The sequence below is a fragment of the Neovison vison genome, chromosome 3 (genome assembly GCF_020171115.1).
Source record: "Neovison vison isolate M4711 chromosome 3, ASM_NN_V1, whole genome shotgun sequence".
Classification (NCBI taxonomy): Eukaryota; Metazoa; Chordata; class Mammalia; order Carnivora; family Mustelidae; genus Neogale; species Neogale vison.
In genome coordinates, this window is record NC_058093.1 from 4,069,680 (window position 1) to 4,086,970 (window position 17,291).

Genomic DNA, 17,291 nt, shown 5'->3' on the forward strand with positions numbered 1-17,291 from the left:
GGCTTTTGTCATTTGGGATTGTATAACGGCCTTGCCCCTGCGATGTCACAGGCTTTACAGAATTAATAAACTAGACCCTCCTGACTTGATCTATGGCTTGGTCAAGGTGTCAGACAGCATTTCACAGCAGGATGGGTGCGGGAGAAAGGGGAGGGGAAGGTAGCAGTAATACTTAGGTCCAGAGACTACAGAGATTTGTTCTTGGCTTTGCTTAACCTGAATACCTGAATGGTGACATTGTTAGATTCTATCTAGGTGAGATCTGAGCCAGGAATTTGGCCAATGGAGATAAAACCTTTGTTTGCACTTTATTTGCTTAGGTTTGTCAAGTTTGCCCCGTGCGGGAATGCCAAGATACCCAGCATCTCTTGCCTCGCCGTAGCCTTCGCCGTGTCACCTGCCGACATGTGTCATCTAAATAAAGACGGCGACCTCCGTATGCACACCTTCCAGACAAGTCCTCTGGCTGTCCCTTCCAAATAAGCTGCCACTTCTAAGTTCTCTCTTTGGGGAAATTCCAGACTCACTGCTGCTTCGGGGTTGGTTGGTTGGCTGGTTTACTCCAGAGAAGTTTCTCTAAAAATCCCATTGATTTCTTATATAAAGGCAAGGCCTCTGTATTCCCATCCTTATTTGTGACAAGGGGTAGAAAAATTCACAAGAAAATTACAAGAGAAGTAGTCATCTTTAGCAAGGACTGTTGATATAAATAATTCATAATCATTTATTACACAAAATAACATTCATTCCTATAAACACGGAGATCCATGTACCGAAGAGCTACTCAAACCCCCTTTTCAGCGGCATTCAGTCTGCAGTCCGGGGTGGGGAAGCTTGTGTGTGGCCCCGTCGGATGGAGCAGGAAGCTGACGTGAGCGCATTGTCCCCTTCCCGCCCACACTCTGCAATACTGCCCCATTGTAAACAGGATGTCTGGCTTAACCTGGGCTATCCTCTAAGAATGTTTAAACTAAAATAAAAGCGGACATCAGAGCAGAAGTCTCGTCCCCGTACATTTGCAGCTTCCTGTGCCGTGCCCAGAGAGAGCCACTGGGCATTGCTCAATAACGAGAAGAATGGATTTCATAGAGTGGTTGGCAAAGGGAGAGAGAACAATTAGATCACCCAGTCAACTCGTCTTTCCAGCAAAGGGCAGAATCCCCAGATAGGGAATCTAACACTCTATCTAAGGCACATGGCCAAGTAGTAAGAGCTACACTGACTTCGTTGTCTCCTCTGGCAATCCTGACCGAGCTCCGAAGGTGGTGTCGCTGGCTGCCCTCGTGCCCTCCTTAACTCCGTCGATGGCAGCCTCCAATCCCGTGCTGCTCTTTTCTTTGGAGATAACCAATGGCGTAAATGTTGTCTGGTGGGGGTAATGAACTCTTGTAGATGATGTCTGCGCAAAACTCAAGGTCAGGTTACCACCCAGAACGCCTTGGCAAGTCCAGCACCGAGGAAGGGTCCTAGAGAGGCCTCCCGTCTGGACAGTCTTTCCTCTCCGCTGAGTACCTGCATTGTGTAAACTCTGGCTCGGGAAGGGCTATTGTTTCTGCCTTGTTTGTTCACCTGCGTTTACTTGATAGCACAGCTGACATGCCTGGTTTCTCACCCTGAGGCTTTGGTCTTTATATCAACTGGAGAGTCTGCCTTGTTCCTAGGTATATTTTAAGTTCGAATATATAGCTAACTCAAGTTCTCTAAGTGGGTTTCATAACAGCTGAGGAAGTGGGCAGGGCAGAACTATCCAGACTGACTGCGAGATTCCCGCTTCCCTGGGGGTTTTGTTGTGAAGAACACAGAAGTCACCCTCCAGCAATGTTCTATTCCTCAGAGTGATGAGCTAGAGGACTGCCTTGCACGTTATTATTTCTTCCTTCGTCACTCATGCACTCACTCGCAAACACTTACTAAATCCCTTGTTTTTGCAAGGCACCTTATGAGTAGGGAAAATAAAAATGACAAACGGTTGGTGAGGTTTTTCCCCAGCAAGACCAGCTGCATCAGGGAGACGAGATGATGACCTCATCAGTACGGACTATTCTAGTCTAAAGATTATCAAAAGAATAACAGTTAGCATGTAGCCTATTCCTAGGCTCTTGGACCCATGGTGGGACCCCAGGCAGGGCACTCACTCTCTCTGCCTCGCGCGCTCTCTCTCTCTCTCTCGGGAATGGTGAGTGGTAAGGACCACGGAAGCCTGGAATTTGCAGTGGCCTCTTCTATCTACAGAAGATGTTACTGAAAAAAGACAAATGTGTCCTTGGGTCCAGATGTGTCCAAAGCCCTGGACCCCCGACCCCTGGACCTTCCATTTAACCTAGGGAACTACTTCCTTTCTTTTCCCCCTTAAGCAACTTGCGGATGAATTTCTATCAGAAGCAACCATTTATTGCCTGATTGATAGAGTATCAGTCAGGCAATAAATAGAGTATCAATAAATTGTAGAGTATCAATAAATTGTTTGATAAACAATAAATCAAAATGGAGTATCAATATAGTATATTGATATAGATAGATATATGGTATATCAATATAGAAATAAGGACAGAGGGCCCCAGGAAAAGGAACCAGAAAGTGACAGAAGATTGTTTATAAAGAAGCTGTATTCAAAGCTACAAGGAGTAGGACTTACTTCATAGTGAACTTGCTGAATTGGTCGAAGTTTTGCTGGGTTACATCTGTTATTCTTTAACATTTCGCGGTGGACTGATCGCGGTGGACTGAGGAAGTGCCAGTGCACTGGAAAAAGAGCCAACACAAAATGGTTGTATAATAAAAGGGAAAAAGGTTTCATTCTGAAAATTAAAGACCTGTAAGCTCAAGTTGTACAGCAAGGGAAAAAATTGCCACAGTGAATAATGTAACTAGAACGAGGTATTGACTTTACATGAACTACATTTTCTTCCAGACCAGTCTAATATTTTAATCTATTGATGAATGATGGGGCAAATTACAGCTTTGTATCAGAGCTGAGGCTGGCGATGCAAATCCCACAGCCAAGCCAGAGAAGCCGGGGCAAGACCGCGCTCTCAAGTTCAGAGTAAAGAAGGTGGAGACCAGAGCTGGGACACACTTGTGCCAGGGGTCTCAAACCAAGGGCATTAAGACAGTCAAAGATGCTATGCCAGTTAATGTCCTTAAAGCATTGAGTACTCAAGCAGGGGTCTATGGGAATTGTTCAGTTCCTTTGAGACAAAGGGCTGTCGCTAGATGACTGCCTTGCACGTTATTATTTTTTCCTTCGTCACTCATGCACTCACTCGCAAACACTTATTAAATCCCTTGTTTTTGCAAGGCATCTTATGAGTAGGGAAAATAAAAATGACAAACGGTGAGGTTTTTCCCCAGCAAGACCAGCTGCATCAGGGAGACGAGATGATGACCTCATCAGTACGGACTATTCTAGTCTAAAGATTATCAAAAGAATAACAGTTAGCATGTAGCTAAGTCTTCATTACTTTTTCCATTACTTGGAAGATCTGATACAAGCTAGGACCAAAAATTCAAAGAAAAATCAATGTCTTAAACAGCTCTTTTAATTACAACTTGGCTCCTTTTTAACTTCTTTTTTTTTTTAAGATTTTATTTATTCATTTGACAGACATAGATCACAAGTAGGCAGAGAGGCAGGCAGAGAGAGAGGAAGGGAAGCAGGCTCTCCACTGAGCAGAGAGCCTGATGCGGGACTCGATCCCAGGACCCTGAGATCATGACCTGAGCCGAAGGCAGAGGGTTAACCCACTGAGCCACCCAGGCACCCCTAACTTCTTTTTTTAAAATCTTACAGTTGAAAGTATCACTCCAGCCTTGTCTGCAAATCCCAGATTTCTGACTTTTTAAAACATGTTGCTTCATACAGTTTCAATGTGTCGCCAACCAGTGCCCTGCTCTTACCAGCTAAAGTGCTCTCTTTTATCCACAATTTTTTTTTCATCAGGAGCAAAACAAACATGAAAAAAAAATATGGAGGAAAGATTATTTCAGACTTCTCACTGTTCACTTCTATTTTTACTTTTCTTATAAATCAGCAAACTGTTATTCTTACAACGCTGTTTCTATCTCTCTCTCTCTCTCACACACACTTTCTGTGGCTTTTCGCTATTGTCCATGTTCTCTTGCAAAATAAGTCATCAGATTAGCTTTATTTAAAGATCTCTGACAAGCTTAAGTGAACTCACTTTTCATTATGAACTTGACACAAAACATTTTTAGCAGTTACTAAGTAATTTCCTTACAACCATATGCAGGTGTCCCTAAGATAAATCAGCAGGTGGTTTTATACCTCCATTAATTCAGTAAATCACTGGGAGCCACCAGTAAGCAATGAGCTGTAATAAGTTCAAACCATGTGAGATGTCGACGTGTGCAAGACATATCCCTGACATCAAATTTGATCCCAATTGCTGGAAGAGACAAATGCTACTATTGAACCAAAATACCTCCATATGGGTAATCTGTGGTGAGTATCAGGTAATTTGAAAATCCAGAGAAGACTGAGCAGAGAAGATGGACCCTAAAAGGTGGGGTTGGGATTTCTCATGAGGACTGGGAAAGAGGATGTGGAGAAAGGGGAACCCTCTTCCACTGTTGGTGGGAATGCAAGTTGGTGCAGCCTCTTTGGAGAACAGTGTGGAGATTCCTCAAGAAATTAAAAATAGAACTTCCCAACGACACTGCCATTCACTCCTGGGCATTTACCCCAAAGATACAGATGTCGTGAAAAGAAGGGCCATCTGTACCCCAATGTTTATAGCAGCAATGGCCACGGTCGCCAAACTGTGGAAAGAACTAAGATGCCCTTCAACGGACGAATGGATAAGGAAGATGTGGTCCATATACACTATGGAGTATGATGCCTCCATCAGAAAGGATGAATTCCCAACTTTTGTAGCAAAATGGACGGGACTGGAAGAGATTATGCTGAGTGAAATAAGTCAAGCAGAGAGAGTCAATTATCATAGGGTTTCACTTATTTGTGGAGCATAACAAATAGCATGGAGGACATGGGGAGTTAGAGAGAAGGGTGTTGGGGGGCAAATTGGAAGGGGAGGTGAACCATGAGAGACTATGGACTCTGAAAAAGAATCTGAGGGGTTTGAAGTGGTGGGGGGATGGGAGGTTGGGGGAACCAGGTGGTGGGTATTAGAGAGGGCACGGATTGCATGGAGCACTGGGTGTGGTGAAAAAATAATGATACTGTTATGCTGAAAATAAATAAATGAAAAAAGGGGGTGAAGAATATAAATAATGAAGTAGAATTTAGAATCTGAAAAAAAAAGCCACATTCTAAGTGAAGAGGAAGGTGTGAGTACAAGCCGAATGGACAGAAAAACACTGTGTTCAGGCAGGTAACGTGAGGCGTACTGGCAGGAACGAAAGCTTCCTATCAGCAAACGAAAGTGGGTAAAGCCAGCAAGCAGTGAGTGCTGTTGTGTTCTGAATGTCAAGCCCGTGAGTTTGGAGTGTTTCGATGGCCTGACTGTGCTCCCCTAACTTCATTCTCAGACGCTCCAACCCATCCTCAAAACTTCCGCCAAAGTCGATCTCCTAAAAGATAAAGGTAACGTAGAGCTCCTCTGCTGAAGGTTCTTGGTGCGTTTTAGAGGGTGTGAGTCCCTCAGCTTGCTCAGGAGAGGGTGTCTACAAGACTCTTCACAACTGAGCACCAAGAGGAAATTTCCCACTGGCTGACCTTGGCCTGGTAGGGTCCCCAGCGGCCCTGCCTGGGCTTGTAGGGAGCTCGTACGGACCTGGGTAAGCAAGAGCCCCCTTTAGCCCAAACGATAGTCTCGGACAGGGAGGGAGCAATGCCTGGCCACCGCCACGTCATGGCAAAGAGGCTGGGGGAGCTTCCCGGGCATGACCGAATTCCTGGGACACAGCCTCACTGAACTCAAATGCACCTTTGCTTACCTGTGTCAGATTCACACAGTAAATGAATTTAATTTCAGCAAAGCCTCCATTTTATTAAATTTGTGTTGTTAATTTGAATGTTATAGATTATATTTTCATTTAAATTTCATCCTTAACATTTGTGTTGTACCTGGTGGAAAGTAGGGGGGAGCATATATCCTAAGGAATTTTAACCTAGTTTTATATGTACACACTGAAGTCACACGATGATCAAAGTAATTTGAGTAAACAGCACAGTTCACGTAATTATTTTACGTTAAGACTTTATTTCTTTATTTGAGAGAGAGAGAGAGAGAGAGAGAACGAGCATGAGCAGGAGAAGGGGCAGAGTGGGAAGGAGAGGGACAGAATCTCAAGCAGACTCTCTGCTGAGCCCGGAACCCAACTTGAGGCTTGATCTCATGACCCTGAAATCATGACCTGAACCAAAGCCGAGAGCTGCACACCTAGCTGACTGAGCCACCAGGTGCCTCATAATTATTTTACTCTAAGGGAGTTGTGTGTATTATCCAAATAGGGAAAGTAGCATAATCTCATTTAGTCTTAAAATAATCTCTGCAAGACAGTTATCACAACCCCCATATATAGACGAGGACACTGGGCGTCAGAGGGTTCAAGCAACTTAAAGTCATCAGCAGTGAAGGGGCAAAGTTGTGGTTTTAACCCAGTCCTGTTTGGTGCCAATCCCTTGGCACACACAGACTCAAAAGCCATCTTCAGAGACACGAGAGTAGGATCTGTGAATGAGGGTTCTAAGACACAGAAGCAGGGAAGTACAAGGACTTAGACTCACCCACAATACCTATTTCCAGGCTGCATCACTGCAAAAGGAAACTTCGGACTGTGGCCTTCCTAAAGCAAGGAATTCAATCAGGACTTCAAATCTTCCCTTCCCCCTGCAGTCTCTGATTGCTTGACGTATTTCTACTGTTCCCCAAACATTTCAGTTTCAAGAGCTAAGTTGAAACAGTGGGGAATTCTTTCACCTTTTGAAGGAAATGTCTTTTATAGAGATAGGTGCCTATTTCCCTAAAACAGGAAAGCAAACTTCAGGTGCCATCCCCACTCTTATCTGTCCATGCCTCTTTCAAAAACAAATAATAGCAGCAACCAAAACCCAACAAACGTGGCTCTGCCTGCTTGACATTTAAGCCAGATCTGCTCTTAGTTTCCCAAGCCAAAGCAGGAGACGCAGTCAGTGGAGTTACAAGCCCTTCGTGCTGCTGAAGAACAGTGGAGCAGAGAGCTGCAACATTAAAGCCACACGCTAGGTAGTAAATAGCCCCAGCTTCGGTGCTTGATAACACACTAGACATTCTATTTCTTTGTTTTTGTTTTTAATTTTTATTTATTTGACAGAGAGAGATCACAAGTAGGCAGAAGGGCAGGCAGAGAGAGAGGAGGAAGCAGGATCCCTGCTGAACAGAGAGCCTGATGCGGGGCTCGATCCCAGGACTCTGAGATCATGACCTGAGCTGAAGGCAGAGGCTTTAACCCACTGAGCCACCCAGGTGCCCCTAGACATTCTATTTCTGACATGCTTTGAGCAAACCCAGGAAACCTCTTAGGTGTGGATGGAGCGATGGCTCCTCTCCCAGAAGGGAAAAGAGCAGCATCTGATGGTGTTAGGATGGTTGTGATTCTGAACACCACCCAAAGCCATGGTCTGGAGGGAGTTCTCATTGCTACAGTGTCACAGGGAGCTCTTTTCTTTCCCAGGAATCCTCTCCAGAGGGAGAGGTTGTCTAGGACTTTCCGGAAGGTAACGAATGTCAGCACATTCTCAGCTAGACCTTGCGTTCCGTTCTTATCAAATGAAACTGACCTCTCTGCCCTGGCATGTTCTCCTTGTTCATCACCGTGATTAATTTCAAGTTCACGGTCATGCAGGTTTCTAGAGGAATTGCGCAGTCCACTCCAGATGGCAAATAGGTTCCTCTCGAGTCTCCTCCCCTTTACAGAGAGGCCATGAGCTAGTTTACAAGAACGAGGATTTTTAAAAAGTTGGCTTACACTCAGATCTGCTCCCTACAGAACGCTCTGCCCAGACTGGCCTTTCTCGTTTCAGCTGGCAGAGATCTGCCCCTACTCGTTTTCCATGGAACGCCAAGTGACTCAAGTGGGAGTCACAAGCAAATTGAAAACGTTTAGCACACAATTCAAAATCTTCAAGTATTTTTTCCAGCCGATGGAAGAGCTGGGATTCATGAGAGTCCTTGAATTGACATTCAATGAGCTCCAGAATCATGCTTATCCACTAGAAACTTCCAAGTTAATTGCCCTGATGCATGCCACCGCCTTCCTGTAGTGAGCAGAAATCTTGTTCTGTCATCACTGTCAGAGGGGGTAAAATATGCAAAATCAATTTTATATAGTTATGCAAAATCTGGCCAGAAATCACCCTGTACGTGCGTTTCTGCATCAGAAGGATTGTTTACAGCATCGATGGTACTCGGATTGCCTCCCCACAGCGCCTCCAAAGCTTTACTGAAGCCTGTAAGTGGCTCAGGTCATGAAGAATGAGTTCGTTCACATTTCCTTCTTCCCCTTTTCAAAATTAAGCTTTCAAACATCCTTTAGGCATTTTTTTAGGATTCCAAGTAGGGAGGAGGAAAACTGCTCTTCTGTGCATCTAGGCAGTCCAAATCTCTATATGGACAAAAGGCAGCTTTGCCCGACCAGCTCTTTGCATCCCAGAACTATCACCTCCAGAGACAGCTCTGCTGAGGTTTCCAAGGAGCTTTGGGGAAAACCTGATGGGGCCTTCCAAAGGCTCTGTGGATGTAAGGGCGGATGAAGGTAAGACACGGAAATTCCAGCAGCACAGTCCGGGAACTCGGAGGGCTACACAGGGCTGGCTCTGTCACTCTTGTTCTCCCTTTACCTGCATTTCCGCAAATTCGGTCACTGACAACACACTCCTGGAGTGACTCCTGCGCCCTGGGAAATCAGAGATCAGTGGGAAACAGTCCTTCTCGGGATGCCTGGGTGGTGCAGTCAGTTAGGTGTCTGTCTTTGGCTCATGTCATGATCCCAGGGGCCTGGGATGGAGTCCCATTGGGCTTCCTGTTCAGTGGGGAGGCTGTTTTTCCTTCTGCCTCTCCCCGCCACTCATGTTCTCGCTCACTCTGCTCTGTCTCTCAAATAAATAAATAAAAAATCTTAAAAAAAAGAAAAGAGTCCTTTGAAGAGCTCATGGTCTAATGGGGAAGGTAGGAGCTTTGTAATAAGGTCGCAGGCATCACGGAGGTGATTCTAGAGCTGGGTTTTGAGGGTCGAGTGGGTGATTGCTGCAAACACGAGAGGAAACTGCACTTACAAAGACAACGGCCTGATTTGCTTGGAAGGGGTGTGAGATCTATAGGAAGGCGGACCTTGTAGACCTGGGATGCATATTGGCCGAATCGGGGAAGGCTTGTGGTTTCATCCAGAGAGGAGGATGTGGTGTGTTAGCGACAGTTTGGGGATAGCCCTGGGCGGGCGGGTTTGAGAGGGCAAGAGGCCAGATTGACAGCTTTGCCGAGGTCTCAGCAGGTGCTGATGGAGGCTGGGACTAAGGCGGTGGCAACAGGATTCTTGGGGAAAAGCCATTTCAGAGGGTGTTTTTGAGATGGGACTGACTGGGGTCAATGATGAGGGAGAAGTACAGAGGGGTTTCTAGTCTGGGGGACTAGGTGACGACAGCTGTGCTGAAGGAGGGTCATCTTGCGCCCGTGTTCTCTGTCTCTCTTCCTGTTGGTCGCTCTCCGTCTCTCCCTTTCTCCAGCTCCGTCCCCTCTCTCTGTCCACCCTCCGTGACTCTCTGTCTTTGTCCCTCGTCTCTTGAGCGCCGGCTTCTCTCTACACATCAGCTCTGCTCTCCTCTCGAATGACCAACTTCTTCACCATCTTCATGGACTCCACTCCTGGTAACTTCAGATGCCAAGTGCCTTTGCCTTTCCATAACCCGGGCTCAATCCCATGAACTTCTGTCACTTTCCATTGCACTGCTCATTATAAAGTTCCTTCCGTTTTTCCTCATTCACATTTGCAGTAGAATCGAATTAGACCCACCCTTTCTGTGCTACCAGCGCAGAGGGTCACTTGTCCTGGATGCTTATCAGAATCCCCTGAAGGACCTAAAGAAAAGTTCCAGTGCACAGGCTCACCCCAGACTCACTGAATCAGAATCATCTGGGGATGAAAAAATAGGACTGATCCCACCGCCGTAGGTGACGAGTCATAGATCATAGTTCATAGCAGAGACCTTGGCCTTGGGCCAGGGGCTCATAACTCTTCTAGTTTCGACTGGGGAGGGGAGGATGGGGAGGGTTGGAGGGTCACACAGTACAGACATGGCCATCCAGAGGTTGTGAGCAGGAACAGGTCTGTGGACTAAGCCATGGTCACACAGGCACCATGAAGGAGACATGCTTGCTATGACGGGCTTGTGAGGGGGTCCAATGCTGAAGCACACATTTACTGTGCTTCTCATGGGTTCTGTGGTAGGATGAAGAGGAGGGGCCCGTAACCTAGACGGGAGGAGTAAGCAGTAAGGACATGACTCCTAAGTTGAAGCTTGGGGGAGCACTGAAGCCTAGGGGAGTCTGCTGAAGATGAGACAGAGGACCGCAAACAGAGGAGAGTTGCACCTCCAAAGCACAGAAGGTTTTAGGGCAGAATGGCTTGATAGAGTCATGCTTTGAGCATCGCTGACCAGCCTTCCCAAACGTATAGCAAAACACAGACAACTCCTTAATTTCTTTGTCCTGGAAGTCAGTTAAGGCCCTGCCAGGACTTGGAGGGCTGTCTGAGCCAGAATGGGGCAGGGGGTGGAGGGCACTGTCAGGGGGTGAGACAGTAGACTGCAGAGGTATGCAAGGGCTCAACCGTGAGGCTTCACAGTCAGTGTATTAGAAAGCTAGTTACCATTTATGAAGCAGCTACGAGCTGGCACTTCATGTTCTCTGCCTCCTTTAATCCTCATGGCCCCGAAAGGTCGGTATTACTACACTCGTGTTAAACCCTTGGAAACAGAGGCTCGAGTAGCTTCGATCTCCTCATCACATTCCAAGCTAGAAAACAGCAGAGCTGGAACTGGAACCTAACCATGCAAATTCCCAGCCCTAAAATGTAAGCAAGGCAGGGGCACGGAGGAATGCTGTGTTTAGAAAGGAGAGAAAAAGACACAAATATTGGTGCTGTTCAAGATACTGCCTCACAGGGTCATTTCAGCGCTCAATGGTTTAAAATACTCATAATCATATCTGGAAGGGTAAATGTTATAACTACTCTGTATCTCATAGTTTTGTTCTTCTCAAGCATCTTAGCAGTGTACAGATGATGGTCATTAAACAAAACCCGGTGTGGGCGCCCAGAATGTAAAGTCAATAAAGGGCAGTTGCTCAGCGCCCCGGAGGTGGGAGATCAATGAGAAGCCAACACCCTCCCGTTGCTCCTCTCAACTGTTTTCCCCAAATGCAGGACCCCTGTGGCTCACCACAATTTTTAGGATCTTGAACATTGTTCTACAAACCATTCAAGCCCATAGAGCGGGGAAGCAGTCAAGTGCCATATGTGGGTGACAGAGTGTGTCTTTGCCAAGGTGGAATGATGTGTCTGTGCAGCAAGGCTCTGGCCCCCGATGGACCCACTGCTGTGTTGTCACTGGGGCCCCTATGACCTAGGGAAGGGCAGGACGAATCACAGGTCCAGTTTACTGCCCACCACCTGGGCAGCCACCTCCTTAGACAGGCCCTCAGAGCCACAGAAGCAAAACCTTTGAATCAGAGACTATCCTTCGTGACAACCCCAGTTTGCCCCATAAATGATTAAGTCACCCAGAGGCAACGTCCCACTGCTGGTCCCCTTTCTAAGGAGGAAGTGGGAAGCATCGTCAAGTAACTCACACACTGTCAGATACCAATTATTTTATGGCCAGCACAAGCCTCCCCTAAGTCCTTCTTCCTTCTGGGAAGTAAGGGAGTTTTAAGCCCAGCACACTATGGGGACTGGTTTCCTGGGGAGTCTCTGAGGAAGTGTGGTTTTAGCACCAAAACTGAAAACGTCCTGGGAAAACCAGGACAAATTGACCACCTTCAAAACCCAATGCATCACAAAACTTTAAGGCATTCATTGACCATTCTTAGAGCCAGACCCTGCTTTGGGGTTCACAAAGAACAAATCACTCTGATGTATATTAAGTATAGCCTTAAACAACCAAGTCAAAGCATTTATGTTGCAGACTCAATAAATACATTCACCGTCTCAATGCAAAGAGACAACTTTATAATCCATTTAAATGTGTTTGAGTATTTACTTACTCTTTGTGATGGTTAATTCTATTTCATTTGGCTAGGTCATGGTACCCAAATATTTGTTCAAACATTATTCAAGTGCTTTCAGGAAGGCATTTTTTAGATGAGATTAACATTTAAATGAGTAGACTTTGAATAAAACTTACTACCCTCCATAGTGTGGGGGGCGGAGGGGAGGTGGGCTTCATCCAATCAGTTGAAGCTCTTAAAAGAAAAATGAAAGACACCCTCTGATGAAAAAGGAATTTTGCCAATAGACTGCCTTTGGACTCAAGTTGCAATTCTTCCCTGGATCTCTACCCTGCCAGGCTGCCCTGCTGCAGATTTTGAGCTTGCATCTCCATAATTGCATGAGTCAATTCTTTTAAAAGCCTTTCTCTTGTCCCCTGTAGGTTCACTGACATATGGAGCCCATTGGGGCCAGGTGGCTGTTGGAGCCCCCAGTTCAGTGAAACTTGTGGCCCTGAGACCTAAGACCTCTAAATTGGCAGAGATTAAGTTTGTGGGGATGAGAAACTCGAACTCTACAATCTTACTTGTGGGTCACTTGGATTGACGGGCACAGGGTTAATCCTGCACCATATGGGATATCTATCTATCTATCCATCTGATCAATTACACCATGAAGGATCAAGCCCACAGTTATTGTCCTGTGGCGCCTTAGCAGAGACTTCTATCTGCCATTCCGTTGTTCCATCAAGTTTGTTGTTTCTGAGTGACAGACCACATTCTAAAACTAGTGCACTATATAGTCAAGAGACTGTTACTCTACTTCCTTTGCTGTAAAATACGTCCTTTGCTCTGAGGGAAAGTCACCTCTGTGTGAGTAGAGCAGACATTCTGCAGGTCCTTTAGACAGCAGTGTTGACAGAGGTAGCGCGGGCAGGAAGGCGAACCTGTTTCCAGGGCATCATCTTAGGCAGGTGTGAGTCGCTGCTTTTACTAAGGTGGAAGGGGTGGGATGTGACTTACCTGGTGCCAGCGGACCTGCAGGCCTTCCCAGCTGAGGCCGGATCAAAGACTCAGCATCACTCTCTGATCCCCGAAGGAGGGAATTCAGTGGCGGCAGCAGCGAGGCCAGCCTTGGTGAGAGGAGCCCGGGGGTTTGGATTCACGCTTAGTTTCCATCGTTGCCGCCACGGCTTCACGGCCCCACGGCAAAAACAGTGGACAACTCAGGGAAGCTGAGCACCATTCAGTGTCTGTCTGGCTCTGGAAAACGTTGTATGAGATGGGGGTCTCTAGAAAAAAGGGAAAAAAAAGGATAGTTATCTCTAGTGGGTTTTAACATGCGATCATGGATCTGTCAGCGCCATCCGCTCCCCCAGCTGTGCGGACGTTCTGAGGCCATTCTTGCCTCCTCTTTGTCCTTGTTCCTCGTAAGCACCGACCATCTCATCCAATCACTTTCCACTGCTCGGGAACCCGTATATACCCTTTCCGCAGGCCACTTCTTCACTAGCGTTGGTGTATGCTCTGAAATCTGCCCACGGGAAGCTTTCTTTTAACCACTTGCTGTCCAGGGAAGCCTTGAGTGGGGGTTTTCGACCATACAGCAGTGGTTTGCTCCTGGCCAGAACCAACATATCACACCAGCCACACCCGAGTCCTTTCTGCCTCTCTCAGTTGGCCGTAGGGTTCCCCAGCGATGCCAGAAACGCAGGTCAAAGGAAAGATGCTGGCACAACAGGGTCAGGGGGAGCGAACCAGGACCACTTGTCTCTGTAACTTACTCAAAGTTCTGGGCTGACTTCAGTCTAATCCTGAATGTCTCCTTTCCTTTTTGGAACAGATTCTTGTCACACCCACATGGTCTTCGACTCGGATCCGATGGCCCTCAGCTCGTGACACGCAGCTCTGTCTCATGGTCACTCGGTGTTCCACGATGAGGACTAAATGTTTCTGTGTGATCAGCATCATGCTATTTTTCTAAGTGCGACTTGTTCTCTCCTACAAAAGCTATGGCTTTATTCCAGAATCTTCAGGATCCGTATTATGATTCTTCTCATGAGACTTTTAAGAGGTGCTACACAATATTCTTACCCACAGACACCTTTAGAACCTTCCAACCAGATTAGTCCTATGGCCTATGGCCTGAGAGGGGAGTTAGCTTTCACTGCAGCCTGGACTGGGGACAAATCTTTTCTTCCTCTGGGCCACAGGGACATTGGCCCTTCCTTCTGTATATGAATACAGTTAGATCAAGTGAGAGAGAGAATCTGACAGTCTACCAGCTATCCATCCATCTCACTCCTAGGAAGGTCATGACCACCCATCACCAGCAATCCCTGTAGATCAAACATCCCCCTGGCCAGATCGTTCTGAGATGTCAACCGTGATTGTCAGCCTGGAGACAATGTGGCAGATCTGGAGGACAAGTATCATCCTGTAAGACCTCAGATGAGAGCATTGCTTGTCTCAGGATGAGTAGGAGTCTTTCTGCTCTAGGAAGGGAGGCAGGCTGATTCTGCAAGCCAGGAGGGGCAGGGACATTTGCACATTCACCTCTATCAGGCCTGTCTACTCGGATGTTCTCCTCACAGGTCCTCCTTACAGGTCCCTCCCAGAGCCCTCTCTCTGACATCGAACATGTGGAGGCTCTGCGTTTTGTGTTGTTTGTAAATTTGCCCCCCAGACCATGAGATCCTGGACATGATTTTCTTCCTTGTCTGCCCTGCAGCTGCAGGAGACAAAAGGGTTTCAAAAGCCGCCTTGGAAGCCCTCTGGTTTCCCAGGACGCTTTAAGTGGATAGTTAGATTCTCAGAGTCTGCTCATTCCTTTTTGCAAATCTTCCAATGCCGTCGAAAGCAGCTGTCCTTGAGGGGAGGAGTCAAGATGGCAGAGAAGTAGCAGGCAGAGACGAAATCAGGTAGCAGGAGATCAGCTAGATAGCTTATCTAACCATTGCAAACACCTACAAATCCAACGGGAAATCGAAGAGAAGATCAACAATTCTAGAATCAGAAAATAGATCATTTTCTGAAAGGTAGGACCTGTGGACAAGTGAATCTGAAGCCATGGGAAGATAGACCGCGGGGGGAGGGGAAAGCTCCCAGCAAGCTACGGAGCAACGGAGCACAAAATCAGGACTTTTAAAAGTCTACTCCACAGAGGGACATCGCTCCAGAGGCTAAACCAGGGTGAAGCCTACGCGGGGACAGCGTGTTCTCAGGTCTCATGGGGTCACAGAAGGATCAGGGGTGTCTGAGTGTTGCAGAGCTCTCAGGTATTAAAGAGGAGAAGCTGGCTACAGAGACGGAGCTGAGGAGTGAGCTCTCAGCTCGGGGTTACCTTGAACCGGTCACAGGCTCAGCGAGCTCGGAGCACTGCTGGAGGCCAGGGAGAGGGAAGCGACCGGGCGCTTTTCTCCAAGCGTGACCAGAGGCCAGGGAGACAGAAGTGATTGGCCTCTTTTCTCTGAAGGCGCACTGAGGTGTGGGGCCCGAGCTCTCGGATCCTCCGGGTGGGAGACTGGGAGGCTGCCATTTGTATTCCCGTCCTCTGGAACTCTACGGAAAGCGCTCAGGGAACAAAAGCTCCCGAAAGCAAACCGAAGCAGATTAGTTAGCCCAGCCCCTGGTAAGGGCGGGGCAATTCCGCTGGGGACAACGACACTTGAGAATCACTGCAACAGGCCCCTCCCCCAGAAGATCAACAAGAAATCCAGCCAAGACCAAGTTCACTGACCAAGGAGAACAGTGGAATTCCAGAGGAGGAGAAAGCAAAGCAAGGAATTCATGGCTTTCTCCTCATGATTCTTTAGTCTTGCAGTTAATATTTTTTTTCTTTTTTCTTCTGCTAAAATTTTTTTAACTTTTACACGTTCCTCTTTTAACTTTTTTTTAACTAGTTTCTCTTAACAATACCTTACCAAAAAAAAAAAGAAATAATAATATTTTTTGAAACTTCATTATTATAGCCATATTTTATCCCCCATTGTATCTAACTATATTTTTTGTATACACATAGGGTTTCTTCTTCTTCTAAAAAATTTGGGGTACAACTTCTCCTAATAGATCAAAATATACCCTAAATCTAGCTCTGGGCTTGTTCTAGTCTCCAGCCCAAACAAATTCTCTCCACTTTCTTTTTCATTATTCTCCCAACCAACTTGCTTTATCAACTCATTTTTAAGAAATTAAAAAAAATTTCTCATCTTTATAGGCCTATTCCATCTCTTCATTGTGCCTATCCTTATATATGTTTTACTTCCTTTAAAATTTTGGGAGGTAGTTCCTACTAAGAGACCAAAATACGCCCTAAATTAAGTGAGTGACCTTGTTCTAGTTGCCAGTCTAATATACATACATATATTTTCTTTTTTTAATATTTTTCCTTATTTGTTTTCTTTCTTTTTTTTTTTCCTTGTTTACCCCCTTTCTCCCTCCCATGATTTGGGGTCTTTTCTGATTTGGTTAAAGCACATTTCCCTGGGGTCTTTGCCACCCTTTTAACATTTTATTTGCTCCTTTATATATTCTTATCTGGACAAAATGACAAGGCGGAAAAACTCACCACAAAAAGAAGAACAAGAGGCAATACTGAAGGTTAGGGACTTAACAATATGGGCATTGGTAATATGACAGATCTAGAGTTCAGAATGACGATTCTCAAGGTTCTAGCCAGGCTTGAAAAAGGCATGGAAAATATTAGAGAAACTTTCTCTGGAGAGATAAAAGCCCTTTCTGGAGAAATAAAGGAACTAAAATCTAACCAAATTGAAATAAAAAAAGCTATTAATGAGGTGTAATAAAAAATGGAAGCTCTTAATGCTCGGATAAATGAGGCAGAAGAAAGAATTAGTGACATAGAAGACCAAATGACAGAGAATAAAGAAGCTTGAGCAAAAGAGAGACAAACAAATAGTGGACCACAAGGAGAGAATTCGAGAGATAAGTGACACCAAAAGGCGACACAACATTAGAATAATTGGGATTCTAGAAGAAGAAGAGAGAGGGGAACAGAAGGTATATTGGAGAGAATCATTGGAAAGAATTTCCCTAATATGGCAAAGGGAACAAACATCAAAATCCAGGAGATGCAAATAATGCCCCTCAAAATCAATAAAAATAGGTCCA

General features: G+C 46.0%; 1 long non-coding RNA gene across 2 annotated transcripts; it reads right to left on the reverse strand.

Annotated features, from left to right (window-relative positions):
* Positions 1-704: 704 nt before the first annotated feature.
* On the reverse strand, positions 705-15,712 carry LOC122902132. 2 transcript variants are annotated; one of them, XR_006383747.1, is made up of 3 exons: positions 15,505-15,712; positions 13,185-13,453; positions 705-2,742 (listed from the first exon to the last, which is right to left on the reverse strand). It is a non-coding gene; the product is annotated as an uncharacterized LOC122902132 (long non-coding RNA). The 2 variants fall into 2 exon arrangements; XR_006383746.1 differs by lacking the exon at positions 15,505-15,712 and adding an exon at positions 13,946-15,040.
* Positions 15,713-17,291: the final 1,579 nt, after the last annotated feature.